This window comes from Sebastes fasciatus, chromosome 16, assembly GCF_043250625.1.
Source record: "Sebastes fasciatus isolate fSebFas1 chromosome 16, fSebFas1.pri, whole genome shotgun sequence".
Lineage (NCBI taxonomy): Eukaryota > Metazoa > Chordata > Actinopteri > Perciformes > Sebastidae > Sebastes > Sebastes fasciatus.
Genome location: NC_133810.1, coordinates 8,258,220 through 8,275,565, shown reverse-complemented (window position 1 = coordinate 8,275,565; position 17,346 = coordinate 8,258,220). Strand labels below are relative to the sequence as shown.

The following is a 17,346-nucleotide window of genomic DNA, read 5'->3' as shown; positions in this document are numbered from 1 at the left end:
TGTCACTGATAGATCGACACTGTAAGAAGCCACACTGATCTGGATGAATAATATTGGGCAGTACTAGTTTTAATCTGTTTGCAAGACATTTGGCTAATATTTTAGCATCGTTACATTGTAGTGTGATTGGCCTCCAATTCTTTAGAGTAGTGGGATCTTTATACCTTCCACCTGAATCTTGTTTCAATAATAGTGAGATTAAACCTTCCTGTTGAGTTTCTGTAAGTTGTTTTTTGCTATATGACCAGTTGAAGGTGTTCAGCAAAGGTGTTTTAACAGACTCATAGAAGGTTTGATAAAAGTTTACAGGTATGCCATCGGCTCCTGGACTTTTTACCTTTTTCAAAGGAGTTAATAGCTGGATGTAATTCCATCCAGCGTAATAAGTCCCTCACAAGATTTTTTTCTTTCTCTGTTAACTTTACGGTATTATCGTCTTGAGAATTGGGGCTAGTATTTTGAGGCAATAAATCCTCTGGTGGGCTCTGTAAGGAGTACAATTTTGAAAAATAATTATGTTGTACCAGCAAAATTTCCCTTGGTTTTTTCAATGATTTTATTTCCTACTACAAGCTTCAAAACATTTTTCTTTACAGTGTTTTTATACTGCAGATTTTAAAAATATTTGGTTGATCTCTCCCGATTTTTTCCAGCCATTCTATTCTATTTCTCAAATATGATACGTTGGCTTTCTCTGCACATAGTCTTTCTAACTCTCTTTCCTTGTGCTCAAGATTGTCCAGTAGAGCTTGTGACACATTTGTATTATTGTCTACCCGTTCTGTTAAATCTTCTATCTCAGCTATCAATATTTTTTCTGTCTCCAAACGATTTTTATTTTTCCTTGAGCTGTATTGAATGCAGTGTCCCCTTAAGGTGTATTTTAAAAGCATCCCATATAATCAAAGGATCCGCTGTATCATTATTCACTACAAAGAAATCTTTTATGAATTTGTTTGTTGTATCTATAAACTCTTTATCCTTCATTAGCTTCTGATTTAATTTTCAGTATCCTGGACCCCTATGAAACGTTGTGGTACAAATGCTCAAGGTTATAAGATGATGATCTGACCTAAATCTCTCTTTAATCTCGACTTTATTCATTTTTGGAGTCAAAGAAAATGATGTTAAGAAATAATCTATTCTGCTAGCCTGATTTCCTCGTCTCCATGTATATCTTGTTTGCTTTGGATTTCGCAACCGCCATATGTCAATTAAATCTAGTGAGGTCATGAGGCCAGAAATAGCATTATATGCTCTAGAATGATAATTCTTAGTTTGTATGCCTTTTCGATCCAGATCTACATCCAACACAGTGTTGTAGTCTCCTGTCATTATCAAATTTTTTATCATGTAGTTTTTCTTTTCTTGCAACATGTTGAATATATCTTGAAAGAAGAGTGGATCATCAGAATGAGGTGCATACAGATTTACTAATACAAATTCTAGGCTATCCACCAATATATCTTGTATAATATATCTACCTGCTTGATGTATTATTGTATCTTTGACCACAATATCTACTTCCTTTTTATACATTATCATTACAACTTTAGAATTTGAGCATCCGTGTGAAAAGTATATGTTATCCCCTCCACTCTGTTTTCCATTTAATCTCATACAGTTGGGTAGAGTGAGTCTCTTGTAAACAAAATATATCATAGTTTTTATCCGTAAGCCAACTAATAAAGTGTCCCCTTTTCTTCCTATCAGCTAAACCGTTACAGTTGAAGCTTGATATTACTAACTTAGACATATTTGATCTTCAGTGGATTCTATACTTTCATGATTCTTGAAAAAAAAAAAAGGATGGAAATAATAATAGTGACACCAAAACAACGGGAAGGGGCTGAAAATATTTCCTGTTTCTTCCATCCTCTGATGATATATTTTCTATTGTCATATTTCTCTCCCTTTTTAAATAGCGTCTAAGAGAAACATTTTACTATAACAAAACATCCAATCCCAATTTATGAGCGCAAAACTAAGAACAAAAGATCATCAATGCAGAAAATAAAAAAATGATGATCTTTTGTTCTTAGTTTTGCGCTCATAAATTGGGATTGGATGTTTTGTTATAGTAAAATGTTTCTCTTAGACGCTATTTAAAAAGGGAGAGAAATATGACAATAGAAAATATATCATCAGAGGATGGAAGAAACAGGAAATATTTTCAGCCCCTTCCCGTTGTTTTGGTGTCACTATTATTATTTCCATCCTTTTTTTTTTTTCAAGAATCATGAAAGTATAGAATCCACTGAAGATCAAATATGTCTAAGTTAGTAATATCAAGCTTCAACTGTAACGGTTTAGCTGATAGGAAGAAAAGGGGACACTTTATTAGTTGGCTTACGGATAAAAACTATGATATATTTTGTTTACAAGAGACTCACTCTACCCAACTGTATGAGATTAAATGGAAAACAGAGTGGAGGGGATAACATATACTTTTCACACGGATGCTCAAATTCTAAAGTTGTAATGATAATGTATAAAAAGGAAGTAGATATTGTGGTCAAAGATACAATAATACATCAAGCAGGTAGATATATTATACAAGATATATTGGTGGATAGCCTAGAATTTGTATTAGTAAATCTGTATGCACCTCATTCTGATGATCCACTCTTCTTTCAAGATATATTCAACATGTTGCAAGAAAAGAAAAACTACATGATAAAAAATTTGATAATGACAGGAGACTACAACACTGTGTTGGATGTAGATCTGGATCGAAAAGGCATACAAACTAAGAATTATCATTCTAGAGCATATAATGCTATTTCTGGCCTCATGACCTCACTAGATTTAATTGACATATGGCGGTTGCGAAATCCAAAGCAAACAAGATATACATGGAGACGAGGAAATCAGGCTAGCAGAATAGATTATTTCTTAACATCATTTTCTTTGACTCCAAAAATGAATAAAGTCGAGATTAAAGAGAGATTTAGGTCAGATCATCATCTTATAACCTTGAGCATTTGTACCACAATGTTTCATAGGGGTCCAGGATACTGGAAATTAAATCAGAAGCTATTGAAGGATAAAGAGTTTATAGATACAACAAACAAATTCATAAAAGATTTCTTTGTAGTGAATAATGATACAGCGGATCCTTTGATTATATGGGATGCTTTTAAAATACACCTTAAGGGGACACTGCATTCAATACAGCTCAAGGAAAAATAAAAATCGTTTGGAGACAGAAAAAATATTGATAGCTGAGATAGAAGATTTAACAGAACGGGTAGACAATAATACAAATGTGTCACAAGCTCTACTGGACAATCTTGAGCACAAGGAAAGAGAGTTAGAAAGACTATGTGCAGAGAAAGCCAACGTATCATATTTGAGAAATAGAATAGAATGGCTGGAAAAATCGGGAGAGATCAACCAAATATTTTTAAAATCTGCAGTATAAAAACACTGTAAAGAAAAATGTTTTGAAGCTTGTAGTAGGAAATAAAATCATTGAAAAAACCAAGGGAAATTTTGCTGGTACAACATAATTATTTTTCAAAATTGTACTCCTTACAGAGCCCACCAGAGGATTTATTGCCTCAAAATACTAGCCCCAATTCTCAAGACGATAATACCGTAAAGTTAACAGAGAAAGAAAAAAATCTTGTGAGGGACTTATTACGCTGGATGGAATTACATCCAGCTATTAACTCCTTTGAAAAAGGTAAAAAGTCCAGGAGCCGATGGCATACCTGTAAACTTTTATCAAACCTTCTATGAGTCTGTTAAAACACCTTTGCTGAACACCTTCAACTGGTCATATAGCAAAAAACAACTTACAGAAACTCAACAGGAAGGTTTAATCTCACTATTATTGAAACAAGATTCAGGTGGGAGGTATAAAGATCCCACTACTCTAAAGAATTGGAGGCCAATCACACTACAATGTAACGATGCTAAAATATTAGCCAAATGTCTTGCAAACAGATTAAAACTAGTACTGCCCAATATTATTCATCCAGATCAGTGTGGCTTCTTACAGTGTCGATCTATCAGTGACAGTATTAGACAAATAATTGAAATAATTGAATATTATGACTCAACAAAAACCTCTGCTTTCATTTTTTTTTTTTTTTTTGCTGCCTTTGAGAAAGCTTTCGATAAAGTACGTTTGGATTTTATTTATAAATGTTTAGAATATTTTAACTTTGGAGACTCTTTAATTAGTTGGATAAAAAGTAATGTATAGTAATCCAAAGTGTAAAATAATAAACAATGTTTTTTTTCTGAAACAATTAAGCAATATAGAAGATTGAAAGAAGGATGTCCACTGTCTGCGTATCTATTTATTATAGCTATAGAAATCTTAGCACAAAAAGTAAGAATGAATAACAACATAGAAGGTTTGAGAATAAATAGTTTGGAATCAAAAATATCAATGTATGCGGACGATGTAAACTTTCAAAATCAACCAAATGTTGCATCCTTTACTGCATTAGTTAAAGAGTTGAATAACTTCTCAGTAATTTCCTGACTAAAACCTAACTATGATAAATGTACTGTGCTGCGAATTGGATCTCTGAAAGGTACAAATTTTAATATCTATAGTAATCTGCCCACTAAAATGGTCAGATGGCCCAATAGATGTCATTGGTATACATATCCCTAAAGACATGGACCTTATCATGAAGGAAAACTTTGATAGAAAGCTACATACAGTAGACAGAAAATTAAAAAGTTTGGGGAATGACTAACTTAACTTTATATGGAAAAAAAAATAACCGTGATAAATTCCTTAGTGATTCCTCAGTTTATCTATATCCTCATGTCATTACCTACCCCAGGAGAGGAGCTGTTTAAAAAATATGAGCAAAATGTGTTCAATTTCATATGGGGTTGGAAGCCTGACAAAATTAAAAGAGCTTATCTGTATAATGATTACAAACACTGTGGACTTAAATTGTTAAACCTTAAGGCACTCAACTTTGCACTAAAAGCATCCCTTATACCAAAATGTATCTTAAATCCGCAGTGGTTTTCAGCAAAATGATTGAGGTCTGCTCATCCTCTGTTCCACAAAGAACTCTATCCTTACCTCCAGTTAACTGCTTTTCAGTTCACTATATTAAAGAGAAAGTCATTTCCATACTTATCCGGCTTTTTGGACGAGGCCATAGTCAGTTGGTTTCAATACCAATATCATCAACCAGTGTGAAGTTATGAAATCCAGAGCCAAGTGTTGTGGTATAATAGAAATATTTTGATTAATGATCACCGTATCTTTATTGAATCAATGTTTGAAAAAAGGAATATTATTTATAAATGACCTCTTGAATAGTGGGGGCGAAATCAAGACTTATGATGAATTTAAAATAGTATACGGTAATGTTTGTGACCTTTTTACATTTAATCAACTCTGTGCAGCTATACCTCAGATCTGGAAAAGGAAGCTATTATTATGTACAAAACAAGTGGCATGTTACCCCTACATTAAGGACACAACATGGATGAATAAGACAAAAATAAACAAGAAAATATATCAGTTATACATGCAACTTAAACACATTTCTGCTACACCAGTAGCTATCCAGTCAAAAATGGGGGTATTTGTTAGACAAATGTATCCCATGGAGGAAAGTATATGCATGTATTTACACAACTTCTTTTGATGTCTCCATTAGAATTTTACAACTAAAACTAATCTACAAATTCTTGCCTACTAAGAGAATGCTAAAAAAAATTAAAATGGGGCATCCAACAAGGTGACATATGTAGATTGTGTGAGGAGGAAGAGGAGTCAGACATTCATTTATTTTTGGTATTGTAAGGAAGTTACATTATTTTGGATTAACGTTGAAAAAAGTGGATCTCAGTCTACAAATCAAATTTCTATAGTTGTCCTTTATCTATAATGTTTGGTGATTTAAGGGGTGATGAAAAAAAAAAAGGAAAAGACCTGAACAACATCATCATTACGATGGGGAAAGCATTTATATTTAAAGCTATAAAAAGACAACAGTTAAACACTGAACATTTCAAAATGTTTTTGAAACATCAGTGGGTTCTTGAGAGGGATGTTAATAGAAATAAAAGAACAGAATATCATTTTTGATCATGGGTGGGCTACTTTGAGTCAGGGTGAGGATTGGAGTTAAACAAAATTAATTAATAAGTAATGTCGACAAAAAGGTCAACTAAAGGGATGTAAATATGTCCTTTTTTTTTTTTTTTTGTCTGTAAAATAGAATAGATAACTGTGTAAGCGAATGTGTCTAAGTGGATATCTATATGTAAGCGGGTGTGGATATAGACATATGTATATACTGTATGTGTGTGTGTGTGTGTATCTACACACATAGTCAAAATTGTTGGTACCCTTCCGTTAAAGAAAGAATAAAAAAAAACAATGGTCACTGAAATAACTTGAAACTGACAAAAAAGTAATAATAAATAAAAATGTATTGAAAATGAACTAATGAAAATCAGCTAATGTTTTTGAATTTTGGTTCAGAATCATTTAAAAAAAACAAACTAATGAAGCTGGCCTGGACAAAAATGATGGTACCCCTAGAAAAGATTGAAAATAATTTGACCATAGGGACACATTAAACATTGGTATCATGGTGTGTACCACACTGAACATGGACCACAGAAAGCTAAGGAGAGAGTTGTCTCAGGAGATTAGAAAGAAAATTATAGACAAGCATGTTAAAGGTAAAAGCTATAAGACCATCTCCAAGCAGCCTGATGTGTTTAGGCAGTTGATCGCACGCTAAAATACCCAAGAAATTTGTCCCATTAATAATTATTTTTCTAACAATGCTAGTTAGTTCTATAGTATTCATAGTGTTTTAGTAGTAGTCCATGAGCCATTTTCTCCTGTTTGAGCCAAAGTGGACTTAATGGCAGACAACCCCGGAGGACACCAAATCATAAAAAAGTGAGACTGGAATATGCCAAAATGCATATTGACAAGCCACAAAGCTTCTTGGAGAATGTCTTTTGGACAGATGAGACAAAACTGGGGCTTTTTGGCAAGTCACATCAGCTCTATGTTCACAGACGCCAAAAATGAAGCATCCAAAGAAAAGAACACTGTACCTAATGTGCAAAATGCAAGAGTGGCGTTAGGAAAAGCGTCCTCTTCAAAAGTTGTGAAGTTTGGTAAACACGACCTCAGCTGAATGCTGACTATATACACAAAGTGTAGGTAAAAGATGGAGCTAGTGACATCTCATGAATACGCATGGTTGACAGGCCTTGAGGTTGCCCCATTCACACTACATACATTTTTTTTTTTTTTTTTAAAAACCCACTATATTGTAACTCTACCGACATTGCACCGCTTTTTTTTTTTTGGGAGATGACTACAAGCAAAATTAGTGGTGTACTAACACACATCTACCAATTTAAAATGTTAACAAATCATTACAGCACAGATACATCTCCTAAAGAATTTTAGGAGATGGCATACAAGAGATGACCCCCATCCCGCTCACATCCACCCCATTTGTCCCTGGATACATGCTGATATCTATTACAAACAATACCACCCCATACCCCACCCCCTCTCACAGATACATCTCATAAAGAATTTTAGGAGATGACATGAAGGAGATGACATACTTCCCTTCTCACACCATTTGTCCTGGATACATGTTAATATCGACTACGAACAACGCTAATCCATACACCCTCTCACAAACAAACATATGGTTACAGGATCCATGCTGCTATAGCCTGCAAACAGTACCAACCACCACAGCATCAAAAGCCATAAACATTTTGACCACAGCACACTAGGCTTTGTTTGAACTTTTAATGATACTGTAATAAAAAAGACACCTCTTGGATACAACGGAGTTCACATATAGGTATACAACTGTGTTTTGTTCACTGAACCAGTATCAACAGGAGGGGGTCTTCTTTTGTTTACTGAGCAACTGATAACATCTTGGATACAACCTACTTTTTTTTTTATCTGACTCAGGATCAACAGTATGGGTCTTCTGTGGCAACACCAAAAAGGCAAAAACATTTTGGTCACAGGAAGCAGCGGTTTGTTTGAACTTTTAATGATACTGTAATAAAAGACACATATTGGGATACAACTGTATTTTTTATCTGCATCAGGATCCACAGGATGGGGTCTTTCTTTTTTTGTTGTGGAGCAACTGATAACACCTTACAGCAGACACCTTTGGACAACTACCAATAATTAACATCAGCCCTAGGGTTACAAAAAGGACACCAGGGTCACCAAGGGTTCACCTGTATCCCCACACACACACACGCGCGCGCGCGCGCGCACACGCACGCGCATGCTCACGTGCACGCGCATTTCACATGCACGCGCAAAGCCACCAGTCCTATACTACTGGTGTGGTTATAAAAGCTGTCTACAGTATAACAAAAAAAATACGTAATCCCCAATTGTCAGTTCTCCCTCTGGGCTTTTGTGCAAATAATTGCAAGCCAGAGCCGCAATAATTTTCTTTTGAGGCGTGTTCATGTGTTTCAGGTGGGAAGAAATTCTATGTAATGTAAGTCAACGTGTCAGAGGAGTCACAGGACTGTTTACTGATTGGCTGCGGGTATTCTCTGGCATCAATTCACCGTTAAGTTAAACTATCCCCAACTTTTAGTTTGGCATCGTGTCTAGAAGGTAACATGCAAATTGCGAAACTCTCACGAGATGGTTAACGTTGGCAACGACCAAACTTTGCCACTGCTCTGGTGTGTTTTTGGCGGAACTTTTGTTTTGTTTTGTTTTTCATTGTTGGCAAATAGCAATATGAAAATTAAAAGTGAAATTTTATATCCTGAAATGGAAAATTGAAAAATTGCTTACTCTTTGTGCTTTATTATCATCATATCCTGATGTCTTATATAGGAGTACTGTAATGTTATCAAAAACTACCACCTCATTTCTGATTGAAGATTTTGAAAAAAAAAAAAAAAAATATTGACAGTAATAATTATACACAATTACAATATGTCTATTTAAATAATGCATTAATGGATCACAGTTGACTTTCCAAAAGCACATCAGGTTCTGGTGTTTCTTTTCGAGTGATGCAGGGACACTTAATCCTGTTACAGAGAGACAGACAAAACATTATTTAGTTTAGTTTTCTAAACAGACTGCAGGGCAACAAAGGAGCTAAAGGTTAGGAATGTTTTCCTCATTGCTATCAACTTCCTTATCACTATCATAATCAGCTGTGTTTACATCAATGACTAATATTATGATTATCTTACCCACTTGTACTCAAAAAAACTTAATTACTACACAGCCATAATCCCTTTAGTAATAACATTTTAAATGCAATAATAAATATATATTTCTAAATCAATCAGTGTAAGATGGTTGCTTCACAGTTGTAGCTTCATTCCCTAAGCATCTAACCTTTCTCTCTTGAGCATCTGTTGTAAAGTTTCAGGTAGAGGCCGTCCAAAACTCTCTGGTAGCATGAGAGTGGTAAAGGCAGACACAACAGCCAGAGTCCCCAGTATAATATAAGGCAGGTACTTGAAGTATACACCTGTAAAAGGGGAAGGGGATATTAAAATGGGAGAGAGGCCTGGGTCCTCTCTAGCATGCTTGTACTGTGTTCCAGGCAGGTCAAAACAAAATCTGGTAAAAAACAGTTTACTCACTGAGCTGTAACAAAAAAGGTGCAAGGCACGTGCCCAATCTGGAAAATGTGGAGCATGTCCCTGCTGCTGTGTTCCTGAGCATTGTTGGATAAAGCTCTGATGTGTAGACATACATCAGGGCTAAACTGGTGGCAAAGCTGCTTTTACCCAGCATCTCCAGTGCAACAGACATCTCTGGTAAAGCTGGAGGAGATGGAAAATAGTTTATTTTAAAAAATAGAATAGAATGATTCATGCATTTGAGTTCTGAAAGTAAGTTCTCCAAGCTGGGGGCACGCCGACCGTCATCTACTGTGAGTAATACACCTACTATGGATCAGTACCTCCTGCAACCCCACTTCAAAACACCCAAACTATCCCTTTAATGCGTGAGGAGCCTCAGCCTCTTATAATTGTGGCTGTCTCATTTTTGCTACTTACTTAGAGGCACCAGCTGAATGAAGTACAGGGACACTCCTCCCAGGAGCAATGTAAAACTGGTAGACAGCCGTCGTGGAAAGCGTTTTAGAACCAGCCAGCTGATAATGTACGATGGCACCTCTACAGCTGCGGAGATGAAACAGCTGATATAGGGGTCAGCAGTCAGTTGCGATGAGTTCAGGGACAGGCCAAAATAGCCTATACTCAGAGTGATCCTAGGCAAGACACAGACAGATGGCAGAGATATTGGAAGATGGGACAGAAGTCACATCAGTGCTTGATAGCCATGTGGCATTGGGAGCCATGTGTATATAAGATAAGTCAAACAGAACAACTGATGTCACTGCTTAGTTGTTCTACTTGACTCTGTGTGACATACATTATAGTTGGAGACCATTGGAGTAGAAAGATGGACAGATTGATGGAAGACAGATGGACATTGTGATGTATGTATGGGTTTTTAGTAATCAAGTCAACTCTGTGCTTTTCAGTACGATATTTGAGAAAGATTAGGGCTGCAACTGTCAATCGATTATTTTCTCGATAAATCAATGAGATGTTTGTCTATGAAATGTCAGAAAAGGTGAAAAATGCCCATCACAAATTCCCGCAGAACAAAGTTACATGTTCAAATATCTTGTTTTGTCCGACCAACAGTCCAAAACCTAAAGATATTCAGATTACTATCATAGATGATTATGGAAACCAGAAAACAAACCCGAGAATTTTAGAATTTTTTCTTAAAAATGACTCAAAACGATTCATCGACAAACAAAATAGCTGCAGATTCATTTTCTGTCGATCGACTAATCAATTAATTTAGTAAACGTTACAGCTCTAGCACAGATTGTGTAACTTGTTGAGTTGGGTGCACAGAATCAAAATCAGAATACCCTTAATCGCTAAACATTATAAACAGAGGGATACTGTATATTAACCAGTACTGCAGCATATATTGATATACTACTAACTATTACTGTTGATGGTTCATTTTGAAATAATTAAAAATAAAGTGATATGACTTCTTTGAAAATCAAAATGAAGCACTTGGGATTTGACTTGACGCTTGCCTGAAACACAAATATTATGTCTATATATTATTAACACCTCTGTATGTAGGATTTGAAAACTCTGCTGACTCCTGTTGGTAGTATCAACAAATGGACACTTTGACACACAGCAATATAAGTTTCAGTTGAATGATATTTTTGATAATTGTGGTGGTTCCAAATTTGGGATGTATCTTTTCTGTTTCAACATGACAATGCCCCAGTTCAGAAAGCCAGGCCCATACAGAAATGTTTTCCCAGTTTCGTTGGAAAGATCTTGACATGCCTGAACAAAACCAGGCGTCAGCAGCAGATTTATGTCCATGGTTTTGAAATTAGATGTCAATCAACAATCTCATAAGGGTGTAACGTTCAAGTGCCCACATGCTTTTGGTCATACAGTATAGTGTATTTCATTCTGTCTGACATATAATATAGTGTGTAAAAGTGTAAAGTTCTCAGACTCACCACACCAGGCAAAGAATGAGTGTTGTGGCTCTGATGTCACTGGTTCTTATCAGATCAAAGACAGTGTAGTTTTCCTGTTCTTTAGACAGCATATTTCTCTCATCAGCCTGCAAGACATAAAACCTCACAGTTTTTTTTTTTGCATAATCATCTTTTCATCTTTTTTTTATATTGTTAAAAATCCTTATTCCTGCCCCATCCTAGGGGGGCGGTACAATAGACGGTATATAAAAAATGGACGAAGTCACTGACGTCACATTTTTCGGCGACCAAATTGTTACAATTAACTTTGATGAACTGAAAACACACAGTGAAAGGGTTAAAGCTGTAAGACGAAAACACCGACCAATCCCAGACCGGACAACGCCGTGGTAGCGACCTGCCAATCACGAGGTAGCCACGCCCTAAAACATCCCCTGCTTTATGGTCTATTTGACTCTAAATGGGACCATAATTTACTAAATGAACATCATGCTGTATTGAAGAAGACTTGGAACTAGCGAATGAGACCATAAACTCATGTTTACAATGTTTACTGAGGTAATAAATCAAGTGAGAAGTAGGCTCATTTTCTCATAGACTTCTTTTTGCAACCAGAGGAGTCGCCTCAGAGTTGCTGTTTCTTTGTTCAATGGTGAATTAGAGCTGAACTTTGTACTGTATGTGCCTGTATTTATAGGATGATTGTAATAAAGTTTAAGTTTATTAGAGTACCTTTGCTTACTGATTATTGTTTTCATCCGTGTCAATCAACTACTTAGGTGGAAAACCTTTGAAAGGACAATAAACTGTTGAATGGCTTTCATCTCTGGTTATCATGCTGTAACAGGTGTGCCAATGCAGAGGCTTCAATAACCCAGCCACCACAAAGTCATCTTTCGACATGAGGTTTGACTGAAGTCAGTTAATTGCAACAAAGCGTCATAAAATCATGTTTGTCCAAGCTCACTTTTTTCCAAGTAGATTTTGTCCCCATCTCTTACATTGAAAGTGCATTAGGAAGAGATCTTGTAATCTTTTTGTGCATTTTTGTTTGGTTCAACTTACAAAGATGATCTGTGGAGCCTCAACTTTGTTCTGCTTAGCTGCATTTCTCACGATGGCCTCAGCCTCCTTCAGTCGTCCCTGAGAGACCAACCACCGAGGAGACTCTGGGATGAACCTACATCAGTATTAAACACAGACAAGTTCAGGGGACGGTTTCACAAAGATAATTTAGACTGGTCTGTACTGTTAGGCCAGTCTTATATTTGCTTTTAGATTAGTCTTATGCAAATTAGACAGTTCCACAAAAATAACAACAAAAAGTTAGCCACCTGCCCCCCAGGGCTAACTCAGAACTAAGAGGCATGTTTTCCATATGTAACAAGTTTTTTGAGACCGCAGTGCGCTTTGTTTTCCCAAGAAAATCCTGAGCCTTTGATGCTCTTGTCGACTGTGAGATTAATACTATTTACTGTTAAAGTAAAGTGAAATGGCCTTGTAACTGTTGAATTCTTCCAGACGACACGGATGCTTAGTCATGTATTTTAGTTTGAAAAATAGACTTAATTTACTCAAAATTGATGGCAAATTAGTCCTACTTAAGATGGTCAAGAACTAGTCAGCTTTGTGCAACGGATGAATTTAGACATCTTTGTGAAGCCCCTGGTGAGGCCAGATATCAGACATAGCCTTTAAAAAGAAAAACAAACAGGATACTAACAGTACAAGTAATACTTTTTTTCCATGAAAAACACTTTGTATGCTAAACTCAGACAGTTATTTAGTTGATCTAAAAGTCAGCTGGCCATTTAACAGAGCTAAATCCTAAATGTAGAGCTTGATAACATTACACCTTTGTTCATAAAATTATTTTTTGGTTTTTGAGAGAGCATTTATCATTTTCATTCTTCATGTTCACACAAACAATGATAATAAAAAAATAATTTCTAAACAGCAACAAATACAAGATGCTACTGTTGTTGAAACTCTACCATGAGTAATGTGAAGCATCTTTTTTGTAATGTGATGTTATGAGTACAACCTACCACCAGAGGGGGATGTAAAGCAGGCCAGGCAAAGAGATAGCCAGCAGGAGAGATTTCCAGTCCCTTAAAAAGTAAGCAAAGAGTGGCAGCATCATGTAGCCAAAAGCAAAAAACAGACACACACCCAGTGATGAGAACAGGATCCGTACATTGCCAGTTAAGATCTCCATTCCTGCAGAGAGAGAGAGAAATACAAAGATGGGAGCATGAGTGTATAAACAGCTTATCCGATACATCTAATATAGAGCAAATATTGTGCCAATTGTTACAGCGGGAGGCGTTTATATGTACCCAGCACAAAAGCAGCTATGTAGTTGGCGATCTGTCCCAAACCACCGAAGAAGAGGAGGATGGAGAACACCAGCCATGAAGCGGAGAAGATTTGAGCAAAGGTAAAAATCGTCTGAACAAGAATACAGGCTTCCTTCCATATCTATATTGAGAGAGCCACCAATAATATAGTAGCAAGGAGAAAAAAAAATATATTTCATACGTGAGAAGCTGGAATAAAAAATCTTTTGGCATTTTTGCTCAGAAAGTTACATAGATATATATCCAGAGCATTAATATAGTATCAAACAACTAGTTGCTATGTGAAGATAACGAGGAGTAATGTCTACCTGAGCAGAGAATGAAGTTGCTCTCCCTCTGTGTGTGTTGTAATCTGAGCTTCTCTGTGTTTTGTTCACATAGCCAGGCGTGTGTGCCTTTTAGTGCACTAGTCAGTGAGCGTGCCCCACATACTAGATCATAGCCGCCACTCTGCACTACGCTGATACAGCGGTTACAGCTGGCAACGGCATCCCAACTGACAACGTCATTGCGGAAGCGTGGTTCCCACCCTCCAGTTACCCCTCAGGTAAACACTGTTAGCTCTGTCAGCAGTGTTGCCATTGTTTGCACTGCTAGCGTCGTTAACTGTGAGCCTCCGGCTCAGCCGTCACCATGTTAATGTGCTATTATTAGCACAGGTTAAACAAAATTTAAACAGAATAAATATTGAACATATTAAATTACTTAAATTACATGACAGTGAAAGATGTATTTCTTATTCAGGTTTGTTTTTTTGCTCTCTTTTGGAATAAAGTATTGAATATTATCAATAATGGTGTTTGATCAAAAAATAACTTTATAAATAGGTTCAAAAGTCTCTTTTCAAAGCACAACATATATGCATCACACTGAGAGTGTGTTCCCAGTACCTGTCTGAGAGCTGTCCTGAGAAGAAGGATCCAACAAGAACTCCAAGAAAGTAAACGGTGGTGGTAAACGGCTGCTTCCAGTGATCACTGCACACTAGATCAAACTAGAATATCCAATCATGAAACAGACATTTAGCAAAAATGTAATCACAAAGCATCTATACTGTATATTGCAAAGAATATTGGAAAAAATGTAATACACTGATGTTAATGTTATGACCCTTAACTACAACTATTGCATCATGCATACAAACACTCTCACTCACCTGAGAGACTATGGTAGACTGGTAGATGTCTTTGCTGTAGATCCATCCGTCCACACAGCCCTCCTGCTCCAGGTCGGTGAGGTTGACGTCTCTGAGAGGAATCAATCCCTGTGCAGAGAGATTTCTGACCACATCCAGCCTGTACCTGCTGCATCGGCTCAGCTCCTGTTCCCCATTCACCACCTAACAGTAACAACGACAAACTTTACTAGAAGTGACAGCGTGTGGCGTTAATTTACGCTTCAAGTCTATTTTTTTGACAATACACACATAAAAGCAAGGTTGATACCCAATAAAGGCACTGAATACGTATATTTATCTACATGTGTAATCCCACTGACTCTCTCTTCACTATTACAAATAACATGACAGAATCCATCAAATAGTTGTTGAGTTAATTCAGTCTGGACGAAAATGATTGACTGTCCGGCCGACACTGCAATCGCAATGCTGCTAGCATGGCTAAAAGTCGTAAATATTCATGTGCAAAAAGTGCAAAGTGCAGGTGTTTGCATACAAAAGTTGTTTAAAAGTATTTTTATTTCCTTAACATACATCAACCCTTAATAAAAACATACTTTAGCTATTCCATGATCCATTTTAGGATTCTACTGCATGCAAATTTCACAGTAGGTTCACTGTAAATCCACAGGGCCTGTAAGAAGATATACTGTACCATTCTATAAAGAATGATCATATACAAATATACTTGTCCCAAAGAAATGATTGAAATACCTTAAGTGAAATGTAACATAATATTGTAATGATTTATAGGTCAGTCTGGTTAACTTTCACTAGAAGTAAGCAATCTATTTGTCCTAACAAACAGTTTTCTGACAGTTGTGCACAATTGTAAAATAATTTACCTTTATTGGGATGATGGCATTGAGCCAGTCTTGGGTCAGGTTCACTTCAGGAACCATACAGTGATGACTGGGAATGTCAGCCACGAAGACAATGGATAAAGTTCCAGTTCCATTGGGGATAGTGCTGACACAGAGCAGGAAGAAGACAACCTTTTGGAAATGTCCCCAATGACCCAGGAAGGCTGTGGTTTCATCCTAATCATTCATAATCCCAGATTTCTCTTCTTGCTACTACTGCTATCTTCTGTGTTGTCTTTGTGTGAAATGGTCTTTTCTATGGGATGCAGAAATGCCCTTTGTACTGTGACGTAATCTCAGTAGATATTCTTAGGGCTTCAAACACAAACAAAAGCTGCAGTGGTGTGTCGAGACACAGACACACATCCGAATAGAGTGCTCCAGAGATGATGTATAATTGTAGGCCAACCCAGAAGTTAGCATCGCCCTGGTGTCCTCGACAAAAAGCCAATCGGATTATTTTGTTAAGCAAGATAATCCTCACAAATGAACACCACTTCTATGATTGTTGAAGTGTAAATGCAATCAGCACAAGTAAAAAGCTAACGTTAGGCTATAGATGAACTACATCACGGTTGCATGACTTCACATCACCATTACTAAGCTAAAGGCGGACTATTGTTCAGTGTGATGACGTTTAGTCGTCTCATTTAGTCACTTGTTAGCAACTGCCTTTTTTGAGACATTAAATTCACATGTGGGGTATTTAATGACTAATTTAATGTCGTAGAACAAGAAGCAAAATCTCTTAAGCTTGTGTTAACCACAGACCTTATTTCAGACATCTAACCAAAAACCTATTGACTTCGAGACGCGGGAACCGGAAGGGCAAAAATGGCAACTCATTTACAGGTTTTAGGACTCATTCTGGCAACACTCTATAGCTTTGATATACCATTTCTGTCTTCATCTTAACCGGGCAGATAGCCAATCACAGTTTGGAATAATGGGCAGCACCTGGGGTGGCCAGTCAGAAAACTGAAAGGAAATGTAATTGTCATGACAGGGCTGTTCTCAAGTTCATGTCGGTGTTTCTAATGTTTTGTCCACCCCTATTATATCAATATGGGTAGTCTAAATAACAGAAACATTGCTGTATAACACAATAGAATTCAACAGCACCGCGAAATACATCCTCCGAAATGATCAAAAAGTTGAATCAACACCTCTCTACAACAGTTTCAACAAAAACTGAACATTATAACTTCCATAAAGGTAGGATTTATTGCTGGACTGTTAAATTAGAGTGCTTTAGTTTCAGCTCAGTGTACCGAATAAACTGAAAACTGAGTACTGCAGATGAGGGCACATTAAGGGCTGACTGTGGCATTCAAGATTATCCTTGCAGAAGACAAGGACAGAAATGGGACAGCATAAAACCTTGCAAACCCTGACGTGAGCAC

General features: G+C 36.7%; 1 pseudogene; it reads right to left on the bottom strand.

Moving 5' to 3' along the window:
- Window positions 1-8,397: 8,397 nt before the first annotated feature.
- On the bottom strand, window positions 8,398-16,132 carry LOC141752606 (organic cation/carnitine transporter 2-like; annotated as a pseudogene).
- Window positions 16,133-17,346: the final 1,214 nt, after the last annotated feature.